The sequence below is a fragment of the Cherax quadricarinatus genome, chromosome 28 (assembly GCF_038502225.1).
Source record: "Cherax quadricarinatus isolate ZL_2023a chromosome 28, ASM3850222v1, whole genome shotgun sequence".
NCBI classification, from domain to species: Eukaryota; Metazoa; Arthropoda; class Malacostraca; order Decapoda; family Parastacidae; genus Cherax; species Cherax quadricarinatus.
The window spans coordinates 15,813,326-15,831,817 of record NC_091319.1 but is presented as its reverse complement, the minus strand read 5'-3'; the positions used below and the strand labels follow the sequence as shown (position 1 = coordinate 15,831,817).

At 42.9% G+C, this 18,492-nt stretch overlaps 1 protein-coding gene across 4 annotated transcripts in view; it reads right to left on the bottom strand.

The window, feature by feature from the left end:
• Positions 1 to 16,465, bottom strand: part of LOC128693174 (uncharacterized) — a 114,696-nt gene extending 98,231 nt beyond the window's left edge. For 2 of the 4 annotated variants that reach the window (XM_070089416.1, XM_070089415.1), the window contains exon 1: positions 1,268 to 2,162. The gene's annotated coding sequence lies outside the window, so the exon portion shown is untranslated. Of the gene's footprint in view, positions 1 to 1,267; positions 2,163 to 11,987; positions 12,107 to 16,392 lie in introns of those variants that run through there. The other 2 variants (XM_070089417.1, XM_070089419.1) reach the window with 2 other exon arrangements.
• Between the last annotated feature and the right edge of the window lie 2,027 nt (positions 16,466 to 18,492).

The window sequence follows — 18,492 nt, the reverse complement described above, 5'->3', positions numbered from 1 at the left end:
ACACTTATTGCGTTTTCTCTTAGTGTGCCAGTGAAGCCCCTACTTTTCACTGGGGGTATGTTGCATCACCTGCCAAGTCTTTTGCTTTCGTATGAAGTGATTGCTGTGTGCATATTAGGGACCAGTCCCTCCAGAATCTTCCAGGTGTAGATTATGATATATCTCTCTCGCTTGCGCTCTAGTGAGTACAAGTCAAGTGCTTCCAGGCGCTCACAGTAGTTAAGGTGTTTGATGGAACTTATACATGCAGTAAAGGTTCTTTGTACGGTGGCCTGGTGGCTAAAGCTCCCACTTCACACACGGAGGGCCCGGGTTCGATTCCCGGCGGGTGGAAATTCCGACACGTTTCCTTACACCTATTGTCCTGTTCACCTAGCAGCAAATACGTACCTGGGTGTTAGTCGACTGGTGTGGGTCGCATCCTGGGGGACAAGATTAAGGACCCCAATGGAAATAAGTTAGACAGTCCTCGATGACGCACTGACTTTCTTGGGTTATCCTGGGTGGCTAACCCTCCGGGGTTAAAAATCCGAACGAAATCTTATCTTATCTTATCTTCTGCAATTTCACCTGCCTTGACTTAACACTAAAGAATTATATCATAGTTGTACAGTAGATCTATTAATTATAAGTGAATCTAATTTATATAAAACAAAAGATATATTCATATATTCAAAAATGCTTTTTGTGAAACAATGATTCAATTAAATTCCTGTTGACAATGGATAATAGGTTCAAAAGTAATTATTGAAATTATGATATGGGAATATGTATTGAGTATGGGAATACTGAGTATTGAGCATTTAGTCTAGGGTGATTAAGTGGCTTTTGAGAAGTCTTAAATTGATTTTCAGACTGGGTTACTTTAGTATCTTCTGGTAATGAATTCCATATTTTGGGGCCCTTTATGTGCATGGAGTTTTTACACAGTGTGATAAGGACACAGGGTACATCAAAAAGAGATCTGTGTCTTGTGTTATGGTCATGTGTCCTGTTAAGGTTGGTGAGGAGAAGTGTGAGTGGGGGGTTTATATTTGCATGTAATGTTCTGTGTATGTAGTAGGCACATGAATAAGTATGGATGTTCTTAATGGTGAGCAGATTTAGACTTTTGAAAATTGGTGGAGTATGCTGTCGGGAGTGGGAATTTGTTATCATTTTGACTGCTGCCTTTTTCTGGGTTATTAGAGGTCTTAAGTTTTATAACCTGCATGAACAAGAGCATTTCACCCCTTCATGAAAGAAGTGTTCATTTAATATCACATACCTGCAAGTCCCTCCCAAGAAGCTCATTGCTAGTAATCCCTTCCTTAAATCGCTTGTTAAAGCAACTGCTCAAGAAATTTCTCGCCTAGCTGGCAGTAATAAGTTATCACAAGTTATATATACAGATGGATCTAAACAGGAGTCTTCTGGCAGGGCTGCATCTGCCCTTGTTGCCACCTCCCTAGTTAAGGGGGGAGTGAGGGATTTTTTTCAGCGCTCTCAAGAAAAATTCGAAAATTTATGAAAATGAGTTATTCATATAGAAAAATAGCTTAACTCTTTGGCAACACAATGGTACAAGAATCAATGTTCTACAACGTTTCTACAAGAAATTATAGTCATTTATATCAGGTATGGTGGCGGCGATGTAGGTAGCGCGTCTGTTCTCAACCTATGTATTTTTTGGAATTTTTTCCTTGTTTTTTATCGCTTTTTCTTTGCATTATTCTTTCTAATATAATAATTGATTATTTGGCATCATATAAGAGTAGGTGGAGCTTATCAATAGACGTCTAGCCTATCGGGAAGCACCTGGGTACACTCGGCAGTGATCCCTCTCCAGAGAGTGCCAGGTGAAATCATTTCATTATTACGCTTATATCAGCTTATATATTAACTATACGGCTTATTTATCTATCAGAATTGATCTAATATGATATAATAATCACTGTAAATAACAAACAAACATGTTATATACTCTAGACTGAATAAAATAGGCCATAATATAGCGAGAGTCCACCAGCAATATTTCGATATAAAAAAGTTACTCCTCGTCTCCATGTTGTATTGTTTGGTCTGTGAGTGAGAGAAAACGATGTTTTGAAGAGGATAACTGCACTAGAACATCAGTTTACTAAGAAATACACCGAAACAAACGCGATTTTCGCGAAAATTTTTTTTTTTTTGACGGTAGGCCTACCGGCGTTCTAGGCCTATATCTCGGAAGTAACTTATTCACTTATTTCGCGGACCTGAACCATTATTAATGATTGTATTGAGTTAGTTTAATATGTTTATTATGCACCCCATACCCATCCTGTGGGCGGTAGTCAAAAGATTACAGAGGTACATAATTGGTCCAGGGACTGGACTCCAAAGTTTTGATAGCTGAGCAAGTTACAGAGGTAATGAACTCACAATTTACAAAGGTAATGAACTCACAATTTACAAAGGTAATGAACTCACAATTTACAAAGGTAATGAACTCCAGGTAAGTCTGGTCACAATCATGACAAGTTACAAAGGTATTTACAGATTACAGAGGTACGTAATGGGTCCAGGGACTGGGCCCCCAAAGTTTTGATAGCTGAACTAGGTACAAAGGTAATGAGCTCACAAGTTACAAAGGTAATGAATTCTGTAGAATGGTTACTTACGTTTATACTTTGGCTACAATCATGAACAAATTATAGAGTAATGAGCAATTCACACTTCCACACCCGGTCACAACTGTAATGAGTTATTGGTGCAAATATTGATTGTTGAGTCACACACACCACACACACACACACACACACACACACACACACACACACACACACACACACACACACACACACACACACACACACACACTTTAGTTTAATATCTTTATGCACCCCATACCCATCCTGTGGGCGGTAGTCAAAAGATTACAAAGGTACATAATGGGTCCAGTTTTAAGTGTGTTTTAATTTTTAACGATGGATTTTTTGGAATATCTCAAATATTTTTTATTTTGTGGGGGGTAAAAGGCAGATATTTTGGTGAATGCCAAATATTCTGTCAAATGTATTTTTTTTACCATGATAATAAGATATATTAGATGAAATGGCAACGTAAAATATTCGTGCTAGTTGTATTCTAACAGTTGGGAATGTCGGAAGTGCCACTCGTAGTGCCAATTTGTCAGGGGATTACCTGCAGTTTACCTGGAGAGAGTTTCGGGGGTCAACGCCCCCGCGGCCCGGTCTGTGACCAGGCCTCCTGGTGGATCAGCGCCTGATCAACCAGGCTGTTGCTGCTGGCTGCACGCAAACCAACGTACGAGCCACAGCCCGGCTGATCCGGAACTGACTTTAGGTGCTTGTCCAGTGCCAGCTTGAAGACTGCCAGGGGTCTGTTGGTAATCCCCCTTATGTGTGCTGGGAGGCAGTTGAACAGTCTCGGGCCCCTGACACTTATTGTATGGTCTCTTAACGTGCTAGTGACACCCCTGCTTTTCATTGGGGGGATGGTGCATCGTCTGCCAAGTCTTTTGCTTTCGTAATGAGTGATTTTCGTGTGCAAGTTCGGTACTAGTCCCTCTAGGATTTTCCAGGTGTATATAATCATGTATCTCTCCCTCCTGCGTTCCAGGGAATACAGGTTTAGGAACCTCAAGCGCTCCCAGTAATTGAGGTGTTTTATCTCCGTTATGCACGCTGTGAAAGTTCTCTGTACATTTTCTAGGTCGGCAATTTCACCTGCCTTGAAAGGTGCTGTTAGTGTGCAGCAATATTCCAGCCTAGATAGAACAAGTGACCTGAAGAGTGTCATCATGGGCTTGGCCTCCCTAGTTTTGAAGGTTCTCATTATCCATCCTGTCATTTTTCTAGCAGATGCGATTGATACAATGTTATGGTCCTTGAAGGTGAGATCCTCCGACATGATCACTCCCAGGTCTTTGACGTTGGTGTTTCGCTCTATTTTGTGGCCAGAATTTGTTTTGTACTCTGATGAAGATTTAATTTCCTCATGTTTACCATATCTGAGTAATTGAAATTTCTCATCGTTGAACTTCATATTGTTTTCTGCAGCCCACTGAAAGATTTGGTTGATGTCTGCCTGGAGCTTTGCAGTGTCTGCAATGGAAGACACTGTCATGCAGATTCGGGTGTCATCTGCAAAGGAAGACACGGTGCTGTGGCTGACATCCTTGTCTATGTCGGATATAAGGATGAGGAACAAGATGGGAGCGAGTACTGTGCCTTGTGGAACAGAGCTTTTCACCGTAGCTGCCTCGGACTTTACTCTGTTGACGACTACTCTCTGTGTTCTGTTAGTGAGGAAATTATAGATCCATCGACCGACTTTTCCTGTTATTCCTTTAGCACGCATTTTGTGCGCTATTACGCCATGGTCACACTTGTCGAAGGCTTTTGCAAAGTCTGTATATATTACATCTGCATTCTTTTTGTCTTCTAGTGCATTTAGGACCTTGTCGTAGTGATCCAGTAGTTGAGACAGACAGGAGCGACCTGTTCTAAACCCATGTTGCCCTGGGTTGTGTAACTGATGGGTTTCTAGATGGGTGGTGATCTTGCTTCTTAGGACCCTTTCAAAGATTTTTATGATATGGGATGTTAGTGCTATTGGTCTGTAGTTCTTTGCTGTTGCTTTACTGCCCCCTTTGTGGAGTGGGGCTATGTCTGTTGTTTTTAGTAACTGTGGGACGACCCCCGTGTCCATGCTCCCTCTCCATAGGATGGAAAAGGCTCGTGATAGGGGCTTCTTGCAGTTCTTGATGAACACAGAGTTCCATGAGTCTGGCCCTGGGGCAGAGTGCATGGGCATGTCATTTATCGCCTGTTCGAAGTCATTTGGCGTCAGGATAACATCGGATAGGCTTGTGTTAATCAAATTTTGTGGCTCTCTCATAAAAAATTCATTTTGATCTTCGACTCTCAGTCTGGTTAGCGGCTTGCTAAAAACTGAGTCATATTGGGACTTGAGTAGCTCACTCATTTCCTTGCTGTCATCTGTGTAGGACCCATCTTGTTTAAGTAGGGGCCCAATACTGGACGTTGTTCTCGATTTTGATTTGGCATAGGAGAAGAAATACTTTGGGTTTCTTTCGATTTCATTTATGGCTTTTAGTTCTCCCCGCGATTCCTGACTCCTAAAGGATTCTTTTAGCTTAAGTTCGATGCTTGCTATTTCTCTGACCAGTGTCTCCCTGCGCATTTCAGATATATTGACCTCTTTTAGCCGCTCTGTTATTCTTTTCCGTCGCCTGTAAAGGGAGCGCCTGTCTCTTTCTATTTTACATCTACTCCTCCTTTTTCTTAGAGGAATAAGCCTTGTGCATACATTGAGTGCCACCGAGTTAATCTGTTCTAGGCATAAGTTGGGGTCTGTGTTGCTTAGTATATCTTCCCAGCTTATATCAGTTAGGACTTGGTTTACTTGGTCCCACTTTATGTTTTTTTTATTGAAGTTGAATTTGGTGAATGCTCCCTCGTGACTAATCTCATTATGTCGGTCTGGGGCTCCGCGCATACATGACTGAACCTCAATTATGTTGTGATCTGAGTATATTGTTTTTGATATGGTGATATTTCTTATCAGATCATCATTGTTAGTGAAGATGAGGTCTAGTGTATTCTCCAGTCTAGTAGGCTCTATTATTTGCTGGTTTAAATTGAATTTTGTGCAGAGATTTAAAAGCTCGCGTGAGTGTGAGTTTTCATCAGAGCTGCCTCCTGGTGTTATTACTGCAACAATATTATTTGCTATATTCCTCCATTTTAGGTGCCTTAAGTTGAAATCCCCCAGGAGCAAGATGTTGGGTGCAGGAGCTGGAAGGTTTTCCAGACAGTGGTCAATTTTTAACAGCTGTTCCTGGAATTGCTGGGATGTTGCATCCGGAGGCTTGTAGACTATCACAATGACTAGGTTTTGGTTCTCGACCTTTACTGCTAAAACTTCCACTACATCATTTGAGGCATTTAGCAGTTCTGTGCAAACAAGTGACTCTGCAATGTACAGGCCAACCCCCCCCTTTTGCCTGTTCACTCTGTCACATCTGTATAGGTTGTAACCTGGGATCCATATTTCGTTGTCCAAGTGATCCTTTATGTGGGTCTCAGTGTAGTCAAAGATAAGATAAAACCAATATTGCAAACTAGAAATTCTGCAGGAAATAGCAAACAAGAGGACTCCACTAGCAATAGTGAGGATATATTACCAAAAACAACTGGTGGGAGCTCCATTGTTGGTGCTAGGGAGGATAGACGTAAGACAGGAAAACATGCACCAACAGGGAATACAGTCACAGAAACCCAAGGCAAACGGAAACCAAGCCTGTGCACATACTATGCACTCGGTATCTGCTGGCATGGGAAATCTGGAAAAACAGATGGGACGTGCAACTATGACCACCCTAGAAAATGCCATACCCATATGACAACAGGAAAATGCAAACTCCCTTCCTGTAAGCTTTTTCACCCTGAACTGTGTACCTCTTCAGTACAGGAAAGACTGTGCTATAACTTAAATTGCCAGGCATACCATCTAAAGGGGACAAAAAGATACAAAACATCCAGGCCATGGGAAAACCTGGGTAGCCACAGCCACTCAAGAAGGAGAGGTTTTTTAGTGCCAGGAAGGAAAAAAAACTGGCAGGAAATGGCAGAAATCGTACACCAAATCCAGTCATTCCTGGAGTGGAACCACAGTCGATGGCCTCCACTCCAAACCAACAGATACAGATACTAATGCCGGAAAAAAAATCCCCCCCCAGTACCAACAATACCACCAGTCCGATAACATTCTTCTTTGCAAATATACAGGGTCTAAAGCCAGCAACAAACAACAAAATACCTTTCATCCGTGGACTGCTCGCAGAGGCAAAGGCAATGTTCGCGGCTTTCACTGAGACCCACATAAAGGATCACTTGGACAACGAAATATGGATCCCAGGTTACAACCTATACAGATGTGACAGAGTGAACAGGCAAAAGGGGGGGGGTTGGCCTGTACATTGCAGAGTCACTTGTTTGCACAGAACTGCTAAATGCCTCAAATGATGTAGTGGAAGTTTTAGCAGTAAAGGTCGAGAACCAAAACCTAGTCATTGTGGTAGTCTACAAGCCTCCGGATGCAACATCCCAGCAATTCCAGGAACAGCTGTTAAAAATTGACCACTGTCTGGAAAACCTTCCAGCTCCTGCACCAAACATCTTGCTCCTGGGGGATTTCAACTTAAGGCACCTAAAATGGAGGAATATAGCAAATAATATTGTTGCAGTAATAACACCAGGAGGCAGCTCTGATGAAAACTCACACTCACGCGAGCTTTTAAATCTCTGCACAAAATTCAATTTAAACCAGCAAATAATAGAGCCTACTAGACTGGAGAATACACTAGACCTCATCTTCACTAACAATGATGATCTGATAAGAAATGTTACCATATCAAAAACAATATACTCAGATCACAACATAATTGAGGTTCAGTCATGTATGCGCGGAGCCCCAGACCGACATAATGAGATTAGTCACGAGGGAGCATTCACCAAATTCAACTTCAATAACAAAAACATAAAGTGGGACCAAGTAAACCAAGTCCTAACCGATATAAGCTGGGAAGATATACTAAGCAGCACAGACCCCAACTTATGCCTAGAACAGATTAACTCGGTGGCACTCGATGTATGCACAAGGCTTATTCCTCTAAGAAAAAGGAGGAGTAGATGTAAAACAGAAAGAGACAGGCGCTCCCTTTACAGGCGACGGAAAAGAATAACAGAGCGGCTAAAAGAGGTCAATATATCTGAAATGCGTAGGGAGACACTGGTCAGAGAAATAGCAAGCATCGAACTTAAGCTAAAAGAATCCTTTAGGAGTCAGGAATCGCGGGAAGAACTAAAAGCCATAAATGAAATCGAAAGAAACCCAAAGTATTTCTTCTCCTATGCCAAATCAAAATCGAGAACAACGTCCAGTATTGGGCCCCTACTTCAACAAGATGGGTCCTACACGGATGACAGCAAGGAAATGAGTGAACTACTCAAGTCCCAATATGACTCAGTTTTTAGCAAGCCGCTAACCAGACTGAGAGTCGAAGATCAAAATGAATTTTTTATGAGAGAGCCACAAAATTTGATGAACACAAGCCTATCCGATGTTATCCTGACGCCAAATGACTTCGAACAGGCGATAAATGACATGCCCATGCACTCTGCCCCAGGGCCAGACTCATGGAACTCTGTGTTCATCAAGAACTGCAAGAAGCCCCTATCACGAGCCTTTTCCATCCTATGGAGAGGGAGCATGGACACGGGGGTCGTCCCACAGTTACTAAAAACAACAGACATAGCCCCACTCCACAAAGGGGGCAGTAAAGCAACAGCAAAGAACTACAGACCAATAGCACTAACATCCCATATCATAAAAATCTTTGAAAGGGTCCTAAGAAGCAAGATCACCACCCATCTAGAAACCCATCAGTTACACAACCCAGGGCAACATGGGTTTAGAACAGGTCGCTCTTGTCTGTCTCAACTATTGGATCACTACGACAAGGTCCTAAATGCACTAGAAGACAAAAAGAATGCAGATGTAATATATACAGACTTTGCAAAAGCCTTCGACAAGTGTGACCATGGCGTAATAGCGCACAAAATGCGTGCTAAAGGAATAACAGGAAAAGTCGGTCGATGGATCTATAATTTCCTCACTAACAGAACACAGAGAGTAGTCGTCAACAGAGTAAAGTCCGAGGCAGCTACGGTGAAAAGCTCTGTTCCACAAGGCACAGTACTCGCTCCCATCTTGTTCCTCATCCTCATATCCGACATAGACAAGGATGTCAGCCACAGCACCGTGTCTTCCTTTGCAGATGACACCCGAATCTGCATGACAGTGTCTTCCATTGCAGACACTGCAAAGCTCCAGGCGGACATCAACCAAATCTTTCAGTGGGCTGCAGAAAACAATATGAAGTTCAACGATGAGAAATTTCAATTACTCAGATATGGTAAACATGAGGAAATTAAATCTTCATCAGAGTACAAAACAAATTCTGGCCACAAAATAGAGCGAAACACCAACGTCAAAGACCTGGGAGTGATCATGTCGGAGGATCTCACCTTCAAGGACCATAACATTGTATCAATCGCATCTGCTAGAAAAATGACAGGATGGATAATGAGAACCTTCAAAACTAGGGAGGCCAAGCCCATGATGACACTCTTCAGGTCACTTGTTCTATCTAGGCTGGAATATTGCTGCACACTAACAGCACCTTTCAAGGCAGGTGAAATTGCCGACCTAGAAAATGTACAGAGAACTTTCACGGCGCGCATAACGGAGATAAAACACCTCAATTATTGGGAGCGCTTGAGGTTCCTAAACCTGTATTCCCTGGAACGCAGGAGGGAGAGATACATGATTATATACACCTGGAAAATCCTAGAGGGACTAGTACCGAACTTGCACACGAGAATCACTCACTACGAAAGCAAAAGACTTGGCAGACGATGCACCATCCCCCCAATGAAAAGCAGGGGTGTCACTAGCACGTTAAGAGACCATACAATAAGTGTCAGGGGCCCGAGACTGTTCAACTGCCTCCCAGCACACATAAGGGGGATTACCAACAGACCCCTGGCAGTCTTCAAGCTGGCACTGGACAAGCACCTAAAGTCAGTTCCGGATCAGCCGGGCTGTGGCTCGTACGTTGGTTTGCGTGCAGCCAGCAGCAACAGCCTGGTTGATCAGGCACTGATCCACCAGGAGGCCTGGTCACAGACCGGGCCGCGGGGGCGTTGACCCCCGAAACTCTCTCCAGGTACTCCAGGTACGTCATTTGAGGCATTAAGCAGTTCTGTGCAAACAAGTGACTCTGCAATGTACAGGCCAACCCCCCCCTTTTGCCTGTTCACTCTGTCACATCTGTATAGGTTGTAACCTGGGATCCATATTTCGTTGTCCAAGTGATCCTTTATGTGGGTCTCAGTGAAAGCCGCGAACATTGCCTTTGCCTCTGCAAGCAGTCCACGGATGAAAGGTATTTTGTTGTTTGTTGCTGGCTTTAGACCCTGTATATTTGCAAAGAAGAATGTTATCGGACTGGTGGTATTGTTGGTACTGGGGGGGGATTTTTTTTCCGGCATTAGTATCTGTATCTGTTGGTTTGGAGTGGAGGCCATCGACTGTGGTTCCACTCCAGGAATGACTGGATTTGGTGTACGATTTCTGCCATTTCCTGCCAGTTTTTTTTCCTTCCTGGCACTAGAAAACCTCTCCCTCTTGAGTGGCTGTGGCTACCCAGGTTTTCCCATGGCCTGGATGTTTTGTATCTTTTTGTCCCCTTTAGATGGTATGCCTGGCAATTTAAGTTATAGCACAGTCTTTCCTGTACTGAAGAGGTACACATTTCAGGGTGAAAAAGCTTACAGGAAGGGAGTTTGCATTTTCCTGTTGTCATATGGGCATGACATTTTCTAGGGTGGTCATAGTTGCATGTCCCATCTGCCATATATCAAAATTATGTTAATATTTTTTTTCTATGTTGTTTGTTGGCCAATCATACTGAAACTTTGTCACATTAAACTATATATGCACCTCTAAAAGTACACCAAAAATAAAATAAATCGGTTGAAAACAAAAAAAAAAAAAAATATAATCCCTCCCTCACTCACTTGGTGTAAGAATTAACAACTGGGCATCTACACTGCAAACTGAATTGTTTGCAATCCTAATGGCGTTAAAGCTAATTTATGACACTGAGCTTGACTCTCATCATTACTGAGTCTATGTCATCACTGAAGGCTCTTGACTCATATAATGACTCCAACAACATGCTCATTGGAGAAGCCAGGTACAGATACTCAAAAATCAGGGACAAAGGAATTAATATACAATTGCTATGGATCCCATCACACATTGGATTACTCCTTCATGATAAAGTTGATATGTTAGCCAAGAAGAGTACCCAGAAGGAGAATGTAGAATATAACTTTGGTATAACTGTGTCTAGCATTAGAAGTAATATTAGGAGAGAAGTAAATAATGAAAATGATTGTTATAGGAATGCAGTTAGAAGCCTGAGTAGATTTATAACTCACTATGATAACATGAACGTAGATAAGTATGTTTATGTTGATGTTCCTCGTGTCCATCTCACACTATGCAAAAACTCAATGCACATAAAAGGCCCTAAAATCTGGAATTCATTACCTGTAAATATAAAAGAAACACTACCTGATTATAAATTCAAGTCTCTTCTCAAAGATCACTTGCTCACCCAAAACCAAATAAATACTGAATAACTGAACCTTATAAATTGTATATCTTAAATGTTTCTCACAATTATATCACATAAATGTTAAACCTAAAACCGAATCTAACTTTATTATTTTTTAAATACACTACCTAACAGAATCACTACCTAACTGAATGCAACCATATGACCTGTCTTTGTAATACTCACTTGTGCTTTATAGTAATCTGTTTACATTAATGTTTTATCACTGATTTCATCATTGCTTAGTTAATCTTAAGTTAATTTTAAGCCAGCCCGTAATGCTATGCATAGTATAAGTGGCTTTGGCATACTGCTCTTATCTGTATTTTTTTGTACCTCTGTATGTGTGCACAAATTGAAAATAAATAAAAATAAATAAATAAATAAATATGGAGCAATATGAACAGACTGACTGATGTTGTAGTGGCCAGGCTTAGGCTTGGTTACAAGTACTTCTGGCAGTTTGGGGGAGACACAGATATGTAGATGAATGAAACACTATTTTCTTCTTTATAGAATAATAATAAGATATTATCTTCTTTATATTATAATAATAAGATATTTTCTCCTTTATATTATGATAATAAGGTAAAAGGACCCCAATGGAAATAAGTCACTCTGTCTGACTTTTTTGGGTTATCCTAGGTACTTTACACATACGCTGCTATGTATGATAAAATATGTAACTGTATTTGTGTATACCTGAATAAATAACAAAAAGGCACAATACCGTGACTGGAACGATACACAAATAACCCGCACATATTGACAAAGTCATTGACTTTGTCAATGGTCCAAGTCGGACCGAAACGTCGTCGAAAGCTTCTCTCTTTTATGTGCGGGTTATTTGTGTACCTGAATAAACTTACCGCTCACAAGATGAGCTGCGGGTGTACAATAAACTAACCGCTCAAGCCTCGGACACATCAACAAACTAAACTATTTATAAAGGCCATAAATCAGCTCCTTCCTGGCCACGTACAAGCCGTTATTATTATTATAATCAAGGGGGAAGCGCTAAACCCGGAGGATTATACAGCGCCTGGGGGGGGGATGTGGAAGGCATTCAGGCTTAATTCGGGGAACTGGAGCACAGATCCAATTCCCTAAATCAAGAGCCCCTCACCAACATCAAGGAACCTTCCCTGAGGGGGGGAAGCGCTAAACCCGGAGGATTATACAGCGCCTGGGGGGGGGGGACGTGGAAGGCATTCAGGCTTAATTTGGGGAACTGGAGCAGAGATCCAATTCCCTAAATCAAGAGCCCCTCACCAACAAGCCGTTGCTGTTGACTTTACTTGATTATGATTAGGGTGTCAGACACTTCCGGAGTTTAGACCTAATGGGGAACTTTTTATTCTCATTTCCCTTCCCGGAGGAAATTTTATTCACTCTAAAACTGACGACCATATTTGGCAATATATTATTTCCACACTCTCATGAAATATGGCTTAATAAGGCTTAGGTATCCCTTAGCTCGATCGCTAGCGCACTCAGCTCACACACTGAGGTCCGGAGTTCGAATCTCTGGTACGGCTGCAAAACATTAGGGACTAGTTTCCATAAGACACCTGCTGCCCCTGTTCACCCATCAGTATAAAATGGGTACCTGGGTGTTAGTCGACTGGTGTGGGTCGCATCCTGGAATAAAACTGACCTAATTGGCCCGAAATGCTCAGCATGACAAGCGGCTTTCTATAGGTGACATTGATGTCAGCTAGGCCAGTATACCTTGTACATGTACGTGTAGAAATAACGATATTATTATTATTAAGCATCCCACAACAATGGCCATCAGTAACGAACTTGTTAAGGACTTCCGCGCCAGCCTTCGTCGAGTGTGGACCTCTCGCCTTTGCCTGAGCATCAGTGACAAATTTCCCCAGTGTACTCACCTATTTGTACTCACCTATTTGTGGTTGCATGGGTCGATTCACAGCTCCTGGCCCCGCCTCTTCGCTGATTGCTACTAGGTCCTCTCTCTCCCTGCCCCATGAGCTCTATCATACCTCGCCTTAAAACTATGTATGGTTCCTGCCTCCACTACGTCACTTTCTAGGCTATTCCACGGCCTGACTACTCTATGACTGAATAAATACTTCCTAACATCCCTTTGATTCATCTGATTCTTCAACTTCCAATTGTGATCTCTTGTGTCTGTGTCTCTTCTCTGGAACATCCCGTCTTTGTCCACCTTGTCTATTCCGCGCAGTATTTTATATGTCGTCATCATATCTCCCCTGACCCTCCTGTCCTTCAGTGTCGTCAGGCCGATTTCCCTCAACCTTTCTTCGTAGGACAATCCCCGTAGCTCTAGGACTAGTCTTGTTGCAAACCTTTGCACTTTCTCTAATTTCTTGACGTGTTTGACTAGGTGTGGATTCCAAACTGGTGCTGCATACTCCAGTATGGGCTGTGTGTGTGTGTGTGTGTGTGTGTGTGTGTGTGTGTACTCACCTATTTGTACTCACCTATTTGTGGTTGCAGGGGCCGAGTCATAGCTCCTGGCCCCACCTCTTCAATGATTGCTACTAGGTCCTCTCTCTCCCTGCTCCATGAGCTTTATCATACCTCGCCTTAAAACTATGTATGGTTCCCGCCTCCACTACGTCACTTTCTAGGCTATTCCACAGCTTGACTACTCTATGACTGAAGAAATACTTCCTAACATCCCTTTGATTCATCTGAGTCTTCAACTTCCAACTGTGACCTCTTGTGTCTGTGTCCCATCTCTGGAACATCCCGTCTTTGTCCACCTCGTCTATTCTGCGCAGTATTTTATATGTCGTTATCATGTCTCCCCTGACCCTCCTGGCCTCCAGTGTCGTCAGGCCGATTTCCCTCAACCTTTCTTCGTAGGACAATCCCCGTAGCTCTGGGACTAGTCTTGTTGCAAACCTTTGCACTTTCTCTAATTTCTTGACGTACTTGACTAGGTGTGAATTCCAAACTGGTGCTGCATACTCCAGTATGGGCCTGACGTAAATGGTATACAGAGTCTTGAACGAATCCTTACTGAGGTATCGGAACGCTATCCGTAGGTTTGCCAGGCGCCCATATGATGCAGCAGTTATCTGACTGATGTGCACCTCGGGAGATATGCTCGGTGTTATACTCACCCCCAGATCTTTTTCCTTGAGTGAGGTTTGCAGACTTTGGCCATCTAAACTATATTGTGTCTGCGGTCTTCTTTGCCCTTCCCCAATCTTCATGACTTTGCATTTGGCAGGGTTAAACTCAAGGAGCCAGTTGCTGGACCAGGCTTGTAGACTGTCCAGGTCTCTTTGTAGTCCTGCCTGATCCTCATCCGATTTTATTCTTCTCATTAACTTCACATCGTCCGCAAACAAGGACACTTCTGAGTCTATCCCTTCCGTTATGTCATTCACATATACCAAGAACAGCACAGGTCCTAGGACTGACCCCTGTGGAACCCCGCTTGTCACAGGCACCCACTCTGACACCTCGTCACGTACCATGACTCGTTGTTGCCTCCCTGTCAGGTATTCTCTGATCCACTGCAGTGCCTTTCCTGTTATGTGTTTACCTGGGGTTTACCTGGAGAGAGTTCCGGGGGTCAACGCCCCTGCGGCCCGGTCTGTGACCAGGCCTCCTGGTGGATCAGAGCCTGATCAACCAGGCTGTTACTGCTGACTGCACGCAAACCAACATACGAGCCACAGCCCGGCTGATCAGGAACCGACTTTAGGTGCTTGTCCAGTGCCAGCTTCAAGACTGCCAGGGGTCTGTTGGTAATCCCCCTTATGTATGCTGGGAGGCAGTTGAACAGTCTCGGGCCCCTGGCACTTATTGTATGGTCTCTTAACATGCTAGTGACACCCCTGCTTTTCATTGGGGGGATGCTGCATCGTCAAAAAAAAAAAATATTAAAATGGACTCAATAAATCTTGTGCAAAAAATAAAACAGAGGCACAATTCACTGAAATAAAATAAAATGACACAGACAGAATAAAATATTATGCACAGAACAGAGCATATGAAACTGCACTGAAATAAACTGTAGCAATATTGCAAATAATTGCTAATCAAAAAAAAAACACTGCTTAGAATCTCTGCAAGAAAAACTTTAGCGGCAACACAATATTTGCACAAGAATTATTGCAAAATGAATCAATGTGCAATAAAAAATTTATTACACACACAAGAAAAGAAATATATCAAGGAATGAACACTTTAACTCTTAACTGCAATCAAGCAACACTTAACAAGCAAAAGAACAATTTACTCTAAAAGAAGAACTTAAAAATTGCACTAAGAGTGAATTTGTTCAATGAAACATGAAAAATAATAGGTGCTAAAACACAGAACAAAAAAGTTTGAACACTTACAGTGATGCAGGATACAACACATCAACATAAACACAGTACTAGAATTTTCTTGCAATGAAACTTGATGTGTGAAAAAATTTTGTAAAAATGATTTCTTGCTTGCACAAAATAATGGCACTATTGTCTGTGGAAATAAGACAAATTAGACACTGGCTAAATGAAAGAATATGAACACAAGAATGTTCAACACACAGGGAACAAAACAAAAATACACAAATGCTGGGAAGAAAAAAGAAAAAAAAATTATAACAGACAACACTGAGTTGTGATGCAGAATATGAGGTGAAAAATTTACTGAAATACTTCACTGGAATACTGAGAACACTAGGTGATTCTGAAGTGTAAACACAAGTTCTATACTGCTCATATGTTGCACACACAACAAAGGAAAAACACTAAGTACTTACTTCAAGTGTATAAAAAGACACACAACACAACAAACATAAGATAATAGCACGAAAATTAACACTGAATTAAGAAGAGAAAAAAAGAATATTGCAATCAGTATATAATAAATACTGAGTCTGATCAAGAGTCACTGAATGTCACTAAGAGAAAAATCTCTGGAACACAAAAGAATTGTCTCAACACTCGCAAATGTCTCTATGAACTGAGGATTGTTTATGTGGTCTTGCTGCTGTCCTCTGCACAGGTGATCGTAGAATTGTGCTTACATCGGCGATAGACACACACAGGAGGCTTTTTAACGGTGGCACAAAACACACACTAGCTCTTGACCCCCTATGTGGTCCTTAAAATATGGTGCTACAACCCTTAATAGCGCACCAAAACACTGAAGTAGGTGAGTGGGTAATGGCTTGAGTGAGGCGTTTGAGGCCGCGTGGTGAGTGTAGTTGGGTTTGTGGGTTAACAGGGCTGAGACCGGCAATGGTGCGACACACGTGGTCGTGAGTGTTGGGCCTATGGGTTGAACGGCGTAAGTCTCACTGAGAACAGCCACACTGCCGCGAAGATATTTCTAAGCCGACTGGCTTAAAAAAAACAAACCCACGAAATACTACAACACCACAAGGATGAAAAAGAGCACTCAGAATGCTTGGAGCTTGAATCACAAGCGATGAAGACTACTCACGTGGCTTGCTTGAGTACTGGGGTACAACAACTGGGTTAGTTGCTTGCTGGCTTATCTTAACCCTTCACACAGAATGGCTTGATAACTTCACATGATGAGCACAGCAGGGGTGGAAGCTGGCTTGGCAGGCAAAGGAATTGGATGGAGTAGACTAGGCTCGACTGGGCTCGGTTGTTCTGACTCCCCCTCACAGACTGGAAACTGGCTTATTTTGCAAACTCGGGTCAACCCCTCGGGAGTGATGCAAATAAGCAGATACACTAATACAAAGAGACTGACCAGTGAATAATGTAGAAGCTGGTAGGAGCTTGGGCGGGAGAACTGGCTTGAGGTAGCTGGCTGGCTTTAACCTCGATAGGCCTACTCACAAGATGGCCGGCTCGGTCGAAATTTATCTCCAGAAATCGCTGTAATCGTCAGAATTACAGGCCCTCCGATGCCACCATTTATCGTAGGGGTTCTTAAATGGAGATATCGAGGGTTGAAGGTAGACACACTTGTTGGATGGTAACATATATATTGTCAGACTGTGATGATGAAGAATGGAGCCCAGCCTCTGCCTGTCCTAGCCTGGATGTCTACGCTGACTGAGAGGGAGGTAGAGGTACGAGCCTACACATGCGCATCCCGTGACATCACACAAAGTCACAGGCCTACAAGGGATCTCCTATCTAAAGCACATGGATGATACTAATATGCTATGCTATATAACACAGGGATCAGCAACTATGCTGACATGTTCACTCTGTCACATCTGTATAGGTTGTAACCTGGGATCCATATTTCGTTGTCCAAGTGATCCTTTATGTGGGTCTCAGTGAAAGCCGTGAACATTGCCTTTGCCTCTGCAAGCAGTCCACAGATGAAAGGTATTTTGTGGTTTGTTGCTGGCTTTAGACCCTGTATATTTGCAAAGAAGAATGTCATCGGACTGGTGGTATTGTTGGTACTGGGGGGGATTTTTTTCCGGCATTAGTATCTGTATCTGTTGGTTTGGAGTGGAGGCCATCGACTGTTTACCTGGAGAGAGTTCCGGGGTCAACGCCCCCGTGGCCCGGTCTGTGCCCAGGCCTCCTGGTGAATCAGAGCCTGATCAACCAGGCTGTTACTGCTGGCTGCACACAAACCAACGTACGAGCCACAGCCCAGCTAGTCAGGAACTGACTTCAGGTGCTTGTCCAGTGCCAGCTTGAAGGCTGCCAGGGGTCTGTTGGTAATCCCCCTTATGTATGCTGGAAGGCAGTTGAACAGTCTTGGGCCCTTGACACTTATTGTATGGTCTCTTAACGTGCTAGTGACACCCCTGCTTTTCATTGGGGGGTGTTGCATCGTCTGCCAAGTCTTTTGCTTGATTTTCGTGTGCAAGTTCGGTACTAGTCCCACTAGGATTTTCCAGGTGTATATAATCATGTATCTCTCCCGCCTGCGTTCCAGGGAATACAGGTTTAGGTACCTCATGCGCTCCCAGTAATTGAGGTGTTTTATCTCCGTTATACGCGCCGTGAAGGTTCTCTGTACATTTTCTAGGTCAGCAATTTCACCTGCCTTGAAAGGTGCTGTTAGTGTGCAGAAGTATTCCAGCCTAGATAGAACAAGTGACCTGAAGAGTGTCATCATGGGCTTGGCCTCCCTAGTTTTGAAGGTTCTCATTATCCATCCTGTCATCTTTCTAGCAGATGCGATTGATACAATGTTATGGTCCTTGAAGGTGAGATCCTCCGACATGGTCACTCCCAGGTATTTGATGTTGGTGTTTCGCTTTATTTTGTGGCCAGAATTTGTTTTGTACTCTG